The 14339-nt window shown below is 35.2% G+C and overlaps 1 long non-coding RNA gene across 1 annotated transcript; it reads right to left on the bottom strand.

Annotated features, from left to right (window-relative positions):
- Positions 1-4044: 4044 nt before the first annotated feature.
- Positions 4045-5954, bottom strand: LOC118485949. Its single transcript, XR_004877687.1, has 2 exons — positions 5380-5954; positions 4045-4313 (listed from the first exon to the last, which is right to left on the bottom strand). It is a non-coding gene; the product is annotated as an uncharacterized LOC118485949 (long non-coding RNA).
- Between the last annotated feature and the right edge of the window lie 8385 nt (positions 5955-14339).

The raw sequence follows: 14339 nt of genomic DNA on the forward strand, positions 1-14339 counted from the left end.
ACCTTTATGGGCATACATGTTGATATCCTACTGATGTCACAACATATTTTAAGCATAATAACATATGGAACTTGTATATGACTCATCCGGTTACCCGTTTATGCTTATACGCGTTCGGTTCGATTTATGTAACTAGTTTGCATAAATTAACCGAAACGGGTTTAACCTTATCATTTGAACCTCAAAATCCAGAATGTATTTAGTTACCCATATTATACAAGTCTCCATACTTTTTGGGTCTAAAGCATCCTTTAAACTATCCGGTCTAAGTCCTCGACTTAAATAAGACCCGTTAGTATTCTAATAGGTTAATATTACCTTCATTCCAGACTAAGGAGCCCCAGTAGAAGATACCTTCACAAAGTCTTAGTAATTATACGGCTGAGTAGGAAATTCTTGCATTTAAAACTCAGGTAAATACTTTTAACTTATTTTCCCTTATACGGGCTTGGGATACGGTAAATTATTACCGCTTGGTCGGGTATGGGATCATTTGGTCGGATCATGATTAATAAATTCGCATAACCCGTTTTAATCCGTATTGTTTGATAACATAAACTTTACGGATTAATGACCGTGTCCTGGATATCCTCGGCTCATTTAAGTTACTAATGGCCACGACCTATGCACGGGGTGGAGGCATACACCCAACAAATGCAAATGCTAAAATATAAATTAGCCACACGTTGGGGATAACTCCTTTGTGGGTTTTATAAGTGGTGTGTCAGTTAATCATGACCCGGTTTCTAAATCGGGCCCAAATGTATGACAAACATGTAATTCTGTATACAAGATTATAAATGTAATTGTCCCAAGTTATAAAAGAACTTTTCATGCTTTGAGCACTAAAACCAATTTTCATAAATGTTTTCAAAAGAGTCAGTTAATTGTATTTACCAGTGTAAACTAATGTATTTTCAAAAGACTAAGTGACAGGTACCTCACGTAATAGGCTGGAGCTACTTGGCGTTTAAGAAGAGGATCTTGCAAGTCCTTAGATGCCTTAAAGTCTATTGAACTCCGTTTTTTATTTTATTTAAAGATCCGCCTGTGTATCCTTTTTACAACCGTCTATATATTCTTTTATTCGTACTTTGAACATTTGGGTTGTAATAGTAATTTACCTTCCAAGCCTTCCACTGTGCTATAACTGTGTTTAATTGACTATGATGATATCAACTACATCACGATACTCCCCACCGGGCCCAACGGATTATGTGGAAATATCTGGGTGTGACAAAACCTCTCCTTCACCTTACAATTTTTTATCCTGCTCCAAATTAAACAGATGAGGAAACCAATCCTTTAGCGAAGCGTTGGATGTGACACCCGGCTTTTCAGGTCGTACCGTACAATTATAACACATGTTGTGAATAGGTAACAGGGTTGTATCTGACTGATTATGATATTTATATGTGAAATTTAACGAGGTGATAAATTTAAACCCTGGTAAAAATTATGTTGGCAACGATAAGATAAACGCTTATCGCGTAACAGTTAAAATGCGAAACGAACATCGGTGACCATCCGATCAGTGTTAAAATCCTAAAAATAGTCTGTTATGATTAGAATATTTATTTTAATCATATCCGTGAGGAAAAATAATTTAAAACGCTAAGAAACTCTATTTTTCGAGTTTAAGCGCGTACCGCGCGATGCAGTGCGTATACCGACAAAATAATGTCAACACAGCCTGTCAAGGAAACTAATAATCATTTTAGTAATAATTTGATAAGTTTATTATAATAGAATAATAAAAATAAATAAAAACTCTTATATCCCTATTTTTGCGATTTTAAGCGCGTACCGCGCAGCACAACGCGCAAACTGCCAAATACCGGCAACGTCGCCAGTCCTGGTAAACAAAATATTGTTCAATAATATTTTGGTGAGTTTATTTTTATAGAGTGTTAAAAATAATTTAAAACGCACAAAACGGGATTAAAACACTAGATAAAATACTCGGTAACCGGTTAAATACTAGTATTTACTCAACATTTACATATATATATATATATGTATATAATCGAATATGTAGAGAGAGAGGGACCATGTGGCGATTATATGGCAGCCTAATCTTCCACCTCCTCTTGCATGTTCAACAGTTGTCCTTCTTGGAAAAAGGAAGATGATTAATACTTCCAACATATACCAAATCATTCACAAGTTCAAGAAACAAGAATCACAATCAAAATCCTTCTCTCTCTCCCTCTAATTCACGGCTGAAAACAGCCCTTTTCCTTCTTCATTTTCGAAATTCAAAGCCCCATTCTTGAAGATCCAAGTCTTTCCAAGCAAGTTTCAAGCTAGTGTGAAGATCCATAGGTGGTTTGGAGGTGTTTCAAGCAAGAATCAAGCTCCATATCATCACACTTTGTCAAGAAACCCATCAAAATCTTGTAGGTATGAAATTTACTTTAAAAATCATATTCTTGACTCTTGATGATGTTGATGATGATAGAAGTTTCTCAAAGTTCTTGAATAATTCACAAACTTGAAAACTAATAAGAAATGGGTTTTTATGTAAAATAAAAATGAATATATATATATATATGTATGTATGTATGTATACATAATCGTATATGTGTATGTGTGTATATATATGAAATTGAGTTTGTTGTATGAAATTATGTCTAGATGATTAGATGATGAACATGTCTTAGATTCGCATGAGTTAACTTCAGGTTTGATGCATATAATTTCATATGAAATGATGATAATATGATATATGTGCTTTAGATACTTGTACACGAGCATGCATGATGATATGTGATCTTAAAAAGGTGATTTGAGTATGATTTAGTAAAAATCAGTTTTGAACAGATTATAAACACTAAAATAAAGTTATTTTAAAGTGTTTAGTGACACATAACTTTGTCATAATGTTTTCTAGCTTTGCATGTTGTACTTGGTGCATTAAAAGTTGTAAAATACGTGAAATCGCATGATATATGTGACATACACAAAAACTGCACTAATCTGATTATAACCACTATTTTAATCAGTAAATAACATTTATTGTGTTAAAATATCAATTTGTTTCAAGTTGGGATGATTATAGTAACGTTTCACGCAAAACTATGCGTTAAAACGGTCAAAAATCGGCTTTTCGAGTGATTTTTGTAAAACTGATATAGATTTGTAAATAAACTGATTTTTTTAGTTTAAAAATAATTATTTTAACTAATTTTAAGTTTACTTGGTGTTTGGTTGGTCATACGTGACTTCCGACGCCCGAAACCGTTACCGAATCGCTAAAATACATATTTTTCAATATACGCTAATATAGGTAAAATTTTGGGTGAACCTTATGTGTTAAAATGTGTTATGTGATTTAAACATGAGAATGTGAAAATATGTTAAGTTTTTAACATGATATTAGAAATCTAGCTTATGCATGTATATTTGTGCGTTTTGTGCGGTAGAAACGGTAAAAATCGCGTTAAATGTGTAACTGGTTTGTCGAGCATGAAATTTGATACCTATGAGATGTTTTATGTATATTTGCTTTAAAATGACAAATTAGATAAGTTAGCAAGATTTCGCGTGTTTTGGTGTTAAATTATGTCAACGATTATGTATATATATTACGACGCGCAAATTGTAGATATATTACATATAAACGGGAGAGTTAACGGATTTACACAATATTGGTCACCAATAGAATCGTTCAAGTCGCAAAATCATAAAAATATATATATGGACTCATATATATATATATATATATATATATATATGGCAAGGATAAATTGAAAACCACTCCAGTTGACTAAACCCTGAAAACCCATTAATCACCATTGATCAAAGTTGATGGATGGCTAGGATTAACTTTTGCCCCATCAATTGCTTTTGTGTACTTTGTCACAATTTTTTAATGTATTTAATGTAATAAAGGGTAATATTGGAACAAAGAAAGTGCAGTAAAGTACTGTCACACATAGAGCAAAAATGTACAAAAATCTCAGTGAAAAAAAAAATGTAACACGGATACAGCAAAAATGTACAAAAATCCGAGGCAAAAATAAATGTAACATGGTAAAAACAAAACCAAAAAATCCATAACATATAAAATTCTCCGATTCAACACAGCAAAAGTCTACATAAATCTCAGGCATTTTTGCTTTGATTGATTGTTACATTTCTAACCCAAAAAAAATGTAACAGGCATTTTTTCTTTGATTGTTACATTTTGTAACTATGTTCAACATCAAACATCTTTTGAATCATCTTCAACATCTGAAACATCATCTTCAAAGTGTAGATTTCCAAACAAAGCTGAAAAAAACATACTTATTCACCTTCTTGAACAAGATCTAAAACAAATTTTACACAAAAAATGATGTAATCAATAATAAAAACAACAGTCTAAAAAAGTGTACAACACACTTTATTTTCAGTAACGTGCATTATTTATGTAACACGAAAAAATGTAATATGCATTTTTTTAATTATCAATTTATGCCAGAAACACAACACACTTTATTTTCAGTAACATGCATTATTTATGTAACACGATAAAATGTAACTATTTATGTTTTTTTTAGAATTTTTAAATATGTAAGTAACAAAACATATTAGAATTGTTACACTACTAAACCCATCTATGTTGGGTTACATAAAGATGTTACACAAAAAATGTGTAACATAACCAAAGACCAGGTTACTTTCTGTTACATAAAAATATTACATTATTATGAACCAATTGTTACACTCACACGAATCCCTTTGACTTTTGTAAACTAACACATTTGTTTCATCTAACAAAATTTACTCTATCTTTATTATTTGTATCAAGAGAAAACTACAATTAATAACAATAAACAAGAAAAGTAACTTCAATTTAATTCAATAAACAAGAACTTAAATCAAATTGTTTCGATTTGTTCAGAAAATCTGAAACAAATTTTACACAAAAAAATGATAAAATCAATAATAAAAAGCAATATGTATAGAAAACAAGAACTTAAAAACCTTCATCTTCTTGAACAAAAAATAAAAAAAAGTTATAGATCCACAAAAAACAACAAAAATGCAGAGTAAAAAAATTGCAGATTTGCAAAAAAAGCTTAAAAACATACATATTCACCTTCTTGAACAAAAAATTCGAACAAAACCCTTCAGCATCCTCAAAAAACATAAAAAAGGATGTGTAATTTTACTGGATCTTTGCCTGGTTCGAACAAAAAACATCATCTTCAACATCGGATTTGCAGATCCATAAAATAAGAACTTAAAAACCTTTATCTTCTTGAAAAAAAAAATTGCAGATCCATAAAAACAACAAAAATGCAGACTAAAAATGCAGCCTAAAAAATGAATCAAATCGAGCACCTGAATTAAATAAGCTTAAAAAAAAGGCTTCAAAATCAAATCGAGCACCTGAAATTGGCTTTGGCTTTGATTATTCATGTTTTCAGCGACCCTCCACCATCGTAGCTCCCAACAACCACCACTACCACCGGACCACCACTTGCCACCATCCTTCATCAACCTTCAACGATCACCACCCACCTGCGACCATCCTTCATCAACAACCGCCAACATCAACCCACCTGCCACCTTCCTTCAACAATAACGACTGCCATCAATATCCGCCATCAACCCCACCTGCCACCATCCTTCATCAACCTTCAACCGTCAATTTGAGTTATCCTCTTTTGTACATGAAAACCCCAAAATTTTATTTCGAACAAACCCTAACCTTCCACCAAATCTGCAACCACCATTGCAGATCTGGTTCCCGAAGAGAGAGAGATGGGAGATGGTGGAAAGATAGAGGAAGAGTGATGTTTAATTCTGATTATTTCCGACCTGGATCCGGATCCGGCTGTGGGGATGAGAGTTTACGGCGGTGGTGGTGGTGGTGGAAGTAGGTTACGGCGGTGATGGTGGTGGTGGAAGGAGGAGGCGATGTTGTTGGTAGAGAGATGGAGTAGAGAGTTAGAACTTGGAAATGAGAGTTTTGTTTCAGATCTTAGATCTGGAATGAGGTAGAGAAGTTTTTTTATAAGTGTAGCCATTTTAAATTCTATAGAGAGAATATGTAAAAAAGTTCTCAGCATTCTCATAAAGGTACCTGTTACATTTTCAGGCTATGGGTAAATTGACGTAAATACCCCTTTCTTCATCTTTATGCATATGTGATGTGGCTGAGTTGTAGCCACACATGTGGGTTTTCAGGGTTTAGTCAACTGGAGTGGGTTTTCTCCTTATAATTAGCCTATATATATAGGGTAAATTACACTTTTCGTCCTTTATGTTTGTACGTGATTGCAACGGATAGCCTTTAACTTTAAAAATTACAGTCACGGTCCTTTATTTGCAAAACCCGTTACACTCTACGTCCTTTAGTACTAACCATGTTAAAATTTTTAGTTAAGTTTATTCACTTAAGGGTATTTTGGTCAATTCATGTTTTATTTAAATGTTTATTGTTATTATAATTATTATCATGTTCATCTTCAAACACTCCATTCAGATCTAAAAAGTCTCTCTCTCTCTTTACAAAATCCTCTTCTTCAACTTTACAGATCTAGAAAAACTCTCTCTCTCTACAATCAGCACTCAATCCACCAAGCTTATTTTCCATATAACCCACTATTTCATAAAAAAGATGAACACCCAAAATAAATTATCTTTGAGAAGTGGGTTTTTTTTTGCATCAAAATGGGTTGAAAATGGAAAGCTTTTATTGCTCTAAATTGAAATTGGAAGGTGGAATAACAGGTAATCGTTGGATTACTGGTGGCCGGAGCCACCGTAGATGGAGGTGAAGGAAGATATGTTCATTATCAGTTGGATTAACGGTGGCTGGAGCCACCGGAGACGGCGGTGTTAGGGCGACAGTGGGGTTTTGTTTTTGAAGATTTGTTTTTGATTTGTGAAACATAGATCTGAAATCCGTTCTTACTCTTGGAATTTTGTAGATTTGAAATTCGTTCTAGTTATGGAAAAGTGTTTTACCCAAGTTTAGAACTTGGCTTTTTTTTTTGTGTTTTATAAGAAAAGAATCTTAAATTGGATTTTTCTTGCTTTTGTAGAGTTTATTACTTTGAAGATGTGTTTGTAGAGTTTATTACTTTGAAGATGTGTTTTTTTGATTTGTTGAAGATGAAATCCCCAGATCTAGATCTAGATCTGGAAGTACATATATTTTGAGATATTATTGCAAGTAAATGTTCTTGTTTATGAAGATGATAAATGTTCTTATTCATCGGTGTTCTTGATGTTCTTGTTTATGAAGATGATAATGTTCTTGTTTATGAAGATGATAGAAGATTGGTGTGTTCTTGTTTTTGGTTTACTTTATTAAATATTTAAATAAAAACCTGAATTGACCAAAATACCCTTAAGTAAATAACCTTAACTAAAATTTTTAACCTGGTTAGTACTAAAGGACGTGGAGTGTAACAGGTTTTACAAATAAAGGACTATGACTGTAATTATTGAAGTTAAAGGCTATCCGTTGCAATCTCATACAAACATAAAGGACGAAAAGTGTAATTTACCCATATATATAAATATATATATATATATATATATATATATATATATATTAACATGCCAACATAATCAAAAATGATAAATTTTCGAGAAAATCTCAAAGTTATGTAATAATTCTAAGAAACGGAGAAACTTAGGATTTTGTGTTATATGTACTGATTTAAAATCGTTCCTATATATATATATATATAATAGGACATGTAGAAATCAATCTCTGGGATTGCGCTATTTAAAATACGCACCCAAAGGTGAGTGTCACTAAACCCCTCTTTTTACTGCTTTGTATATATTTGGGGGTAGAACACGCCAATAAAAGGGTTTAATAATGTTTTTGGATTAAAACATACCTTTTAATATAAAATATATATTTTCGTTGAAAACATATGGAGTTTGATAAGTCATACGTTTTGAGGTAAAACGTTTTTGATGAATGAATGTTTGGAGGAAATTGGGATGCTACGGTGTTTCTGAGGCGAAACAGACCGTAAAGTTGGGACGAATGCTGGCCTAGTCTCAAGGGAAGGGGATTCAGGGGATTCGTACAACTTCCTGTATTAAATTTTTCATATTAGTAGGATATATATATTGTACGTGAAGCAGACATCATATTGGTCTCAAAATGGACCCTGCGCCCACGATGTCGTTTAATCATTTAAGTAATGTACGCGAGGAATTGTTGGTAGATGTATCTGGTTGACAACCCCTTCGTGACCGGTTGCCCCGGGTCAAGTCAAGCGACGAATTTTGATTCTGTTTATTGTCTAGCATTGATTATCCCTGCATGGTTAATATATAGTTCGTATCGTCTAGCTAACATACGAGTCTGAAAATTGACGCAATAATTTAATATACAAAACATGGGTAGTAACAATATTGTCGGGTTCATGAAACTGTGATGGAAGGCCCATGGATTTTATTAAGGAAATAAAACAAACTTTCAAAATTATATGGATGTTTTTCAAATAAACACCTAAACAGAAAGTTTTCCTCGGAATAAAATTGTTTCTAAGTGAATATGTGAACTCACCTTCCTTTGTGTTGACACTTGATTTTAACGTGTTCTACAGGTACTTGAGTTCGGCTTCGGGAATTATGGCGTATCTTGTGGTTGTTGATGCATGTTTTGTTACTTAAATATGTTGGACTAATTTTAAAACTTTCTGGGACAAATGTAATTAGATCCATAAGGATCAAAGACAATTTAACTATGTCATGGTTGTGTCATATTATGGGATGTCATTCTTAAAAACTTATGTTTTAAATTAAGTTAATATGTCCAACACTACAATGCATCAAACATCAAGATAGAAATGGGCACCAGCTTCCGTCACCACTATGTTTTATATTCCGCTACGACATTTTTGGGGTGTAACAGAAGTTGGTATCGGAGCCATTGGTTCTTAGCGAACTAGATGTTTTTGGAGGAAAACACTAGACTTCAACCGGAGAATTTTGTAATATAAGTCCAAAATTCTCGAAGCCAAGAATTTTAAATAAACATAGAAAAATTGTATAATGTATGAAAACCCTTATGTGTTTATGTGCATACGTGATTTTCTGTTTATTTGGGCCTTATGTGTTACTATTCATATTAATCACACACTTACTTTGTACGGTTATGATATGTCACGTCTCGGTCTATGGAGCCATTAGTAGACCTGCTCATTGATATTGTCGAGCCTACACTTGAGATTCCTTCGCCCGTCGTTACAGAATCATCTATTCCGTTACTCGAGTCACATGTTTTGTTACACCTCTTTTAGTCTACACTCATCGTAGGAAGAAGACTCGACCCATTACAGAGATCGCATCGACTTCGAGAGTTGAGACATCGTCCACTTTGAAGAGGCAGAAAGGGGTTTGGGTCAATCGCTCTCACTGTGATCGTCAGTTCGCCACGTTACGTGGAGGCATGAAGACGATGAAGGGCAAGATGAGAGACTTAGAGGGACAGATGGACTGTTATGATGAGCTAGAAGAGCTTTTTAGGAAGATCTTGGACTCCCTGGGTATGAAGCGTTAGTTGTCGGTTGTTTCCGTTGTTTGTTTTGTATATCTCATTTGATGAACCCTATTTATGGCTTGCCTGCCAAATTTTCAGATATTTAGGAGGAAATTTCATATAGTCTTGTTGAGGGTGTTGATGTAGACACGCCGAATTTTGATTTGTCTTAGTGCTAAAAACAAGCTTTGTAAATTTCTGATATAAATATCGAATGAGTCCCTTTTTGGTTTAAGAATTGTTCTCATTAATATGTGGATATTATACATGCGCAATGTTTGGTCCACTACCAATTAGTGATTGAATTATTTTTTGGTTATCGTCTTATGTTGATATTATGTTGTAATAATAGAAACGACGAAATGCTGCCAAAAGCGAGACTGGGTTCTGGACTACCTATTACCCCGAAAGAGTTGGCACAACTCATAGCCCAATACATTAATACTACCATGGAACAGTGCGATGCTAACCAAAATAATGGCCAAGAACATGAACGTGGTGCTTGTGGGCATGGTTTTGGTGGGACACGGATCGGAAACCCTTCAGGTGATATAATGATCGAAAAGTTTTAGTAGTTCCTATGTTATGATATGATCGGAGCGTATTCCTGATTTTCATTAACCTTGTGAACAATACCTAGATGTACACACAAAACAATCCAGGGTTGTATCCCAAGATCATTTGCTGGTACCCTATGCAATGACGTGGCAACGGTATGCGTGATGTCGGGCCATCACAACAGATCGACCATTCAAATAATTCCGCATTCCGAGCCTAGATCTGGGGATTTGCGAAAGCGAAAGTCCGAGAGTTCGAGGAAGGATACCGATGAGAAGTGTGATGAGAAACGCAGTTCGGGGAAAGCATATGTGGTTAACTCTAGAGGTTTGAGAAAGGATAATGCCAGGGATGGCAGGAGTAGTTTTGAGAAGAAGACTCACGAGGATGAGCGGAGAAAGTGCGCCAGATGTGGACGGAATGGACATATGACTCGCAAGCGCTATGCTAAGAATACATCGGAGGGAGGCACACTCGAGGGATGCTACGAGTGTGGTGAGCAAGGGCATTTCAAGAGAGATTGTCTGAAAATGAAGGGTCAGGATGCCAGGGGTAGAGCGTTCGAGCTAAACGCTGGGAAGGCACGAGACGATCTTGCTGTTGTTACCGGTATGTTTCAAATCAATAACCAATCTATGTTCATACTTTTAATACCAAAGCTGACTTGAGTTTTGTTTGAGAAACTTTGAACCATTTTTGTGTTCACCTACAAGTAAGCTGAGTATAAAGTGCCCAATAGAACTAGCAATTGGTAAGTTGATGGGAACTAGTGAGGTCGCTTACGGTTGTAGTATTTAGTTAGGAGATCGTAGTTCTAGAGTTGATTTATTTCCGGTGGTGCTGGGGAGCTTTGAAAAAGATGCAAGAATGGATTGATTTTCCGAGGATGAAGTGGGGACTATCGCTTGAAGAAGCTAGCTGGAATATCTCGTCCTAATGACGGTAGAGAAGTGATAGTTGTTCACGGAGACCGACCGAGTCGAGCGTCGAGTTTCGAGTGTCGAGTGTTGATGGTTGAGAGTCGTCAGTGTTTTGAGGATGCTCAAGTTGTTGCGAAAAGGCTATCCTGTGTTCTTTGTTAACGTGGTAGATATGAAGGCCAAATGTAGGAATATCGAAGAGATTCCTATTGTTCGTGATTATCCAGAAGTTTTCCTAAAAAAACTTACCTGGATTGCCCCCTGCGAGAGAGATCAAATTCCGAATCAATCTGGCACCCGATGCTGCGCCCAGTTGCACAATCTTCTTATAGATTAAGCACCGTTTGAGAATGACAGAAATGTCGAGTCAGTTTCAAGAGCTTTTGGACAAGAGTTTCATTCGATCAAGTTTTTCGCTTTGAGGCACATCTGTTTTGTTGTGAGGAAGAAGGATGGATCCTTCAAGGTGTGTGTTGATTTCAAAGAACTGAACAAGTTGACTATCAAGAATCAGTATCCTTTACCGAGAATTGAGAATATGTTCAATCAAACTACAAGGATCCAGCTACTACACGAAGATCGATCTGCGATCAGGATATCAGCGGTTGAAGGTTGCTGACGAAGATATTCCGGGGATTGCTTTTCGAACACGATATGGCCATTACGAGTTATTAGTCATGCCTTTTGACTAAATTAATGCGCCATTTATATTCATGGATCTCATGAACAGGGTATGGAAACCCTAATCGGATGAATTCACGATAATATTCATCGACGACATGCTTGTCTAAACACGAACCAAAGAGAATAATGAGTAACGTTTAAAGTTAACTATAGAGTTGGTGAATGATGAGGAGCGCTGAAGATCCCATCGGGAGTATGATGATCCGTATGGCTAGCTGGGTGTTACCGAAGATTTAATAAGGACTTCTCTAAAATTAGTGTAACCTTCGACATGATGAGGAGCGCTGAAGATCCCATCGGGAGTATGATGATCCGTATGGCTAGCTGGGTGTTACCGAAGATTTAATAAGGACTTCTCTAAAATTAGTGTAACCTTCGACACTAATAACCCCGAAAAGAGAAAAAGGGAATTAATTGGGCAGAAAAGTGAGAGGAAGCTTTTCAAACCCTTGTAAGAAGAACTGGGAGCGTGTATGATGGACTCCGAAGGAAATTAGGATACTCACATGCCCTTGGCAGAGTTATCCTACAAAAATAGATAACACGCTAGTATCTAGGTTGCTCAGGATTTGCTTATCTAGGAAATGTGGCAAAAGACGATTAACCAGACCTTTGTTTATCTAGGAAACCAGCGACAGGATTTGCTTGGATCGGGGGAAGGTTAAAATTCGCCAATTGATCAACAGAAGGATTACATGGACAATTGAAGGAACTATTGCGATTCCAGGTTGAAGATTTAGTTCTGTTAAAGGAGTTATATTGAGAGAGATGCTATTAGGGTTAGCAGAGGAAAGAAGAGCCACATTGACTTGGTCCTTTCGAGAGCCCATCTTGAGTTGGATCAGTCGCATATGGGCTCAAGCTACCTTCAGAATTGAGTGGTGTACATGAGGTACTTTTGGGATTCAGTCGAAGAAGGGTGTAATGAATAATACACTGATTATGATCTTTGTAAAGATTTATTTGGGAGATAAACGGATATTTATCGAAGCATCGTAGAAGCAGTGCGTATAGCTAGAAGAGTTATGTTACTAACCGGAGAGGCGGTTTCAGCATTTTAATAGTATCCGTGATTTATAGGTCTATGAGGATTCTACGTAAGAATCCAAGTTTCTCGCAGAAACTATAAGGCTATATTCATTAGATTCGTTTTTTTTATTCTTACTTAGTGCGAAAACAAAACCTGTAGAGTAAAAATTTCGGGGACGAAATTTCCTAAACAGGGGGAGACTGTGACACCCGACTTTTCAGGACGTACCGTACAATTGTAACACGTGTTGTGAATAGGTAACAGGGTTGTATCTGACTGTTTATGATGTTTATATGTGAAATTTAATGAGTTGATAAATTTAGACCTTGGTAAAAATTATGTTGGCAACGGTAAGATAAACGCTTATCGCGTAACGGTTAAAATGCGAAACGAACATCGGTGACCATCCGATCAGTGTTAAAATGCTAAAAATAGTCTGTTATGATTTGAATATTTATTTTAATCATATCCGTGTGGAAAAATAATTTAAAACGCTAAGAAACTCTATTTTTCGAGTTTAAGCGCGTACCGCGCGATGCAGTGCGTATACCGACAAAATAATGTCAACACAGCCTATCAAGGCAACTAATAATCATTTTAGTAATAATTTGATAAGTTTATTATAATAGAATAATAAAAATAAATAAAAACGCTTAAATCCCTATTTTTGCGATTTTAAGCGCGTACCGCGCAGCACAGCGCGCAAACTGCCAAATACCGGCAACGTCGCCAGTCCTGGTAAACAAAATATTGTTCAATAATATTTTGGTGAGTTTATTTTTATAGAGTGTTAAAAATAATTTAAAACGCACAAAACGGGATTAAAACACTAGATAAAATACCCGGTAACCGGTTAAATACCAGTTTTTACTCAACATTTACATATATATATATATATATGTATATAATCGAATATGTAGAGAGAGAGGGACCGTGTGGCAATTATATGGCAGCCTAATCTTCCACCTCCTCTTGCATGTTCAACACTTGTCCTTCTTGGAAAAAGGAAGATGATTAATACTTCCAACATTTCCAACATATACCAAATCATTCACAAGTTCAAGAAACAAGAATCACAATCAAAATCCTTCTCTCTCTCCATCTAATTCATGGCTGAAAACAGCCCTTTTCCTTCTTGATTTTCGAAATTCAAAGCCCCATTCTTGAAGGTCCAAGTCTTTCCAAGCAAGTTTCAAGCTAGTGTGAAGATCCATAGGTGGTTTGGAGGTGTTTCAAGCAAGAACCAAGCTCCATATCATCACACTTTGTCAAGAAACCCATCAAAATCTTGTAGGTATAAAATTTACTTTAAAAATCATATTCTTGACTCTTGATGATGTTGATGATGATAGAAGTTTCTCAAAGTTCTTGAATAATTCAGAAACTTGAAAACTAATAAGAAATGGGTTTTTATGTAAAATAAAAATGAATATATATATATATGTATGTATGCATAACTGTATATGTGTATGTGTGTATATATATGAAATTGAGTTTGATTTATGATGGATACTTGTTTGGTTAATTTTTCTTGAATGACATGCTTCTAGGTTTTGTCATGTGTTCATTTATGAAAGATTGTTGTATGAAATTATGTCTAGATGATTAGATGATGAACATGTCTTGGATTTGCATGAGTTAA

This window comes from Helianthus annuus, chromosome 13 (genome assembly GCF_002127325.2).
Source record: "Helianthus annuus cultivar XRQ/B chromosome 13, HanXRQr2.0-SUNRISE, whole genome shotgun sequence".
Lineage (NCBI taxonomy): Eukaryota > Viridiplantae > Streptophyta > Magnoliopsida > Asterales > Asteraceae > Helianthus > Helianthus annuus.